Genomic DNA, 5,000 nt, shown 5'->3' with positions numbered 1-5,000 from the left:
CTATTTTTGCTTTTTTTTTTCTTCTCTTTCCCAGCTAGTCTTGTGCTCTTTCTAAATCCCCCTTTCTTCTCTATCTCTTATATGTAAATCCAACCGGACATTAGAGTTGTGATTGTCTTGTTAAGTGTGTGTTTTTGTCCCCCGCGGCAGTGACGCACTGTGCGGGGGCATCGTAGCCGGCGAGGAAGTGCTCCAGAGACTATGGTGGAGATAAACACTGAGCAGGTGAGTTTAACCGCCGTCACCCAAGGAGGTGAGGGCGGGACAAACACGGAGCTGACGCAGGGTAAGAGCTGCAAAACGAGTGAGAGGAATGACAGGGAGCAGACAGTAATGGTGGAGATGGAGGGCGAGGGCGAGGACACGGCTATGGAGCTCATGCGGTGTGTTCGCGAGCTATGTGGAGGGCTATTGGCGTGCCGACAGATAACGGAGAGAAAATATGAGATGACAATGAGCCACCCTAAGGGGAAGGAGAGGCTCATGGAAGGCTTTAAGATAGGGGAGACTCGGGTGCACGCCAGAGAACTAGTAAATGACGAGCTGGTAGTGTCATTTATGAGTCTGCCCTTTTATATTGAGGACAGGGAGATACTTGCAAAGTTGCAACTATGGGGAGTAGCAGCAGTATCTCCCATTAAAAGAAGGATGTGGCCAGGGACAAATGTGGCAGACGGGACTAGGTTCCTGAAAGTGAAGTTTAATAATGAAATACAATCGCTGCCGTACTCTGCAAGATTTGACACTGCGCTGGGGGCAGAGTATTTCAGGGTGCTACATGATAAGCAGGTGAAGGTGTGCAGGCTGTGCATAAAACCTGGGCACATAATGAGAGAGTGCCCGGAATTTCATTGCAATAGATGTGGAGTGCAGGGCCATTATGCAAGGGAATGCAAGCAGGGGAGGAAGAAATGTGAGCTGTGCCAGAACCTTATGAATGAATGCAGATGCAATAAGAGTGAGGCAGAAGATGGCACAAGTGAGAATGGAGAAGAAAGTGAGAGCGGAAGCAGTGAGGAGGGGGAGGCAGAGGAAATGGAAAGTGTGGAGGAGGGAGTCGGAAAAGAAACTGAGGAGACTGAGAAGGAGGATGCAAGCAGGCAGGAAGGAGAGAGGCCGGAGGAGGAGACTGAAGGCGGAAAGAAAGCTGGAACGGACCGGAACGAGAGAACGAGAGGAAACAACGAGGAGGAGGATGCGGGCAGGAGGAGAGGAGTGCTGGAACGTGAGGTGAGGACGGAGGCGACGGCAGAAAGGAGGAGAGACGGGATGGAGAAGAAACCGCCAAATACGAAGGAGACGAGAGGACCAGAGAAGGGGGCGATGGTCGAAAGAAAAGACGGAGAGGAGGAAGTAGGCCCGGGGAGGAGGAGAAGAGAGGACAACACAGGAGGGAAGGAGAAGGCAGCAGGTGGAGCGAAGCCCACTGAAACTGCAGAGGAGACCACCACGCCACAGACGGTAGGAGCTGAAACAGACATGGAGATAGAGGAGCAAATAAAACAACTGAGGAAAAGACAAACTAATCAGAAACATATGAGGAATAATAAGAAAAGTAGAACCAAGGAAAAAATAAAATGAAAATAGCAATACTACTAATGTTAACAATAATATCAATAAATGCAAGGGGGCTAAAAAATAAAATCAAAAGACATCAGATCTATGGAGAGAGTAACTATGATATAATATGCATACAGGAAACACACTGGGATGAGAGATGTATGAAAGAGGTGGAGGATGAATGGAGAGGAGATGTGTATGCAAATAATGGGGAAGGGAATGCAAGGGGTGTAGCAATATTAACAAAAAAAGGAGTGATAGGGAATGTGAGAAGGTGTGATGATGAGGGAGATGGGAGGGTGATTGGGATCAAATTTGAATATATGAATGAGGAAATGAAGCTGGTGAATGTGTATGCTCCGAATGAGGAGAAAGAAAGAAAGGTGATGTTTGAAAAAATGGAAAAAATGTGTGTTGACAACTGTATGATTGTTGGGGACTTTAATGTGTGGTGTGGGAAACTGGATGTGTCAAAAAACATGCATTTTAAAAATGATACAACAAGAGAGGTATTAGAAAAACTAAAAAGTATGAAAGGACTGAGTGATGTATGGAGAGAAAGAAATCCAGAGGGGAGAGAGTTCTCAAGAATACAACTGGTGAAAGGGGAATTAAAACAGAGCAGGATAGATTTAGTATTGAGCACGAAGGGCTTAGCAGAAGGGATAAAGAGTATAGAATATATAACCACAACTTATAGCGATCACAAGGTGTTAAAATATACAATAGGAGGGGAAACAAAGAGAAGAGGAGGGGGGGTGTGGTGTATGAATGGTCGGTTGCTCAAAGATGAAAAATATAAAAAAGAGGTGAGAGATTACATACAGTGGGAGATGGATGAGAGCATGTATGAGGAAGAAACGGGGAGGTGGTGGGAAAGGTTGAAAGAGGGGATAAGGGAAATAAGCAAAAAACACAGTAGAAATAGGGGAAAGAAAGAGAGGGAGAGAGAAAAAAGGTTAAAAGAGGAGTTAGAGGAAGAGGAGAAGAAAGCGGGGGAAGGAGGCAATTATGACATAGAGGGATACATAAGGAAGAAAGATGAACTAAAGGAGATAGAACAGAGAAAGTGTGAAGGTGCAATAATTAGAAGTAGGGCAAGATATGCAGTAGAGGGGGAAAAATGTACAGGTTATTTCTTAGGGCTAGAGAATACAAGGCAGGAGAAAAATTATTTTGAGAAAGTGGAGGGAAAGGGAGGCGAAAAAATAACAGATTTTGTAGGGATAGTGGAAAGAGTTGAAGAATTTTATAGGGAGTTATATAAGAAAGAAGAGGTAGATGAGGAGAGTAGCAGACAGGTGGTAGACAAGATGGAGGCTAAACTGAGTGATGAGGATAGGGAGGTGTGCGAGGGAGAGATAAGTAAAGGAGAGATAGAGGAAGCAATAAATGGGTTAGGCAGGAATAAAAGTCCAGGGATAGATGGAATAATAGGCGAATTTTATATAGAGTTTAGAGAAGAATTAGTACCAGTATTGGATAGATTATATAGATGGATAGAAGAGAAGGGAGAAATGCCGCATAGTATGGTAACAGGGTTAGTTAGCATCATTTATAAAAAAGGAAGTAGGGACAAATTAGAAAATTACAGGCCACTCACAGTGTTAAATGGGGACTATAAGGTTTTAGCAAAGGTGTTAGCAAATAGATTGAAGGGAGTAATAGGGACGGTGGTGGGAAGCACACAAGCATATAGTATACCAGGGAGAGACATAGCAGACACAATAAGTAGCATTAGGGATACAATAATACACATGAAGAGAAACAGTGGAGGGGTTATAGCGAGTTTAGATCTTAATAAAGCATTCGATAGAGTAGATCACGGATATTTGTATAAAGTGTTAGGAAAGATGGGATTTGGAGAGAAATTGATAGGATGGGTGAGGAGAATGTATGAAAGAGCAGGAAGTAAGATTAAGGTCAATGGGATAGTCACGGGTGAATTTAGAATAGAAAGATCAGTGAGGCAGGGATGTCCGCTATCGGCTTTGCTGTACTCCTTGTCGGCAGAGCCGTTAGCGGTACTCATTTTGAAAAATAGGAGGATTAGGGGGATAGAAATACCGGGTGGACAGGTGAGCACTCTATATCAATATGCGGATGACACAACGGTGACAGTTAGGGATAGGGAAAGTGTAGTTGAAGTATTAGGGAGTGTAGAATTATATGGTAGGGCATCTGGAGCCAAAATAAACATAGATAAGTCAGAAATAATGTACATAGGTGGGAGTAGAGAAAAGATGGGAGAGATAGGATTGAAGGAAAACAATGGGTACATGAAGGTGCTAGGGATAAACTTGGGGATTGAGGGAGAGGAAGGGAGGGATAGGCAATACGAAGTAATGATAAATAGCCTGAAAAAAACGTTAGGGTTTTGGAAACTAAGGAAGTTGAAACTAAAAGGTAAGGTAGTAGTGGTGAATGCGCTGATTATGAGTAAAATGATATATGTGATGAATGTGATGGATGTGCCTGTGAGAGTGTTGAAAGAGGTGGAAGGGGTTATAAGTAACTTTTTGTGGGATGGGGGGGGAGTAAGGATAGCGAGGGAAGTTTTAGAAAATGATTATGAAGACGGGGGGTTGAAGTTAGTGAATCTAGAGGGGAAAAAGAAGGCACTAAGGGTAAAAATGATGGTAAGATACTTAAGGGATGATGGAGACCATGTGTGGAAGGCCTTTTTGAAAGAAGCAATGAATAAATGTGGAGGATGTGGGGAGAGTGGAATGTACATGAAATTTAAAAAAGGCATGATGAATGGGGTGACGGAAATCCACAAAGAGATGTTTGGAGCATGGGGTGAGTTTTTAAAAAGTGTGAAGTATGAATGCGAGGATGTGAGACAGGTTTGGGAGCAACCAGTGTTTTTAAATCCCAAACTCACGGTGGGAGGAGAAATGATTTATAACAGGGTGATGTGGAGGGCTGGGATAAGAAGGATAAGGGATTTAGTGTATGAGTATATACCAGGATTCATGGGAGCACAGGCAGTGGTGGATGAAGTAAGAGAGAATGGGGATGAAATTTGGCTAGGCACAGCAAGAGGTGAATTAGAGAAAATTAAGAAAGCAATGCCCAAAGAGTGGATAGGAATGATAGAGAGAGAAAACATGGTGAAGGTGGGAAACAAGATAGAGATGTATGTTGGGGAAGGGGAGTGCAAGGTGAGTCTGAAAAATGTGAAAACCAGGGTTATGTATGCATGTATGAGAGGAAAAGAGATACGGAGACCGGCTGCAGAGAAAGTGTGGAGCAAAGTAATGAATGAGTTGGATGCGAGAAAGATATGGGAAAATCTGAGGGTGAAATGGAATAGTATTGAATGCGAACATTTTGATTTTATGCTGAGGCACAACCGGATCTATAACAACCTAATAATCAGCAAATTTGACAGCAAGGTGGGAAAGGAATGTGATGTATGTGGGGAGGGAGTGGAA

General features: G+C 43.4%; 2 protein-coding genes across 2 annotated transcripts in view; one reads left to right on the top strand and one right to left on the bottom strand.

The window, feature by feature from the left end:
• LOC133933439 (zinc finger protein 260-like) overlaps nt 1-5,000 on the top strand; it is a 627,571-nt gene that overhangs the window by 151,089 nt on the left and 471,482 nt on the right. The window lies entirely within an intron of this gene.
• The window catches only part of LOC133933462 (histone H4-like), a 556,161-nt gene that overhangs the window by 302,309 nt on the left and 248,852 nt on the right, over nt 1-5,000 (bottom strand). The window lies entirely within an intron of this gene.

The sequence above is a fragment of the Platichthys flesus genome, chromosome 22 (genome assembly GCF_949316205.1).
Source record: "Platichthys flesus chromosome 22, fPlaFle2.1, whole genome shotgun sequence".
In the NCBI taxonomy this organism is placed as follows: Eukaryota; Metazoa; Chordata; class Actinopteri; order Pleuronectiformes; family Pleuronectidae; genus Platichthys; species Platichthys flesus.
The sequence above is the reverse complement of the archived record's forward strand: the minus strand, read 5'-3'. Positions and strand labels throughout refer to the sequence as shown.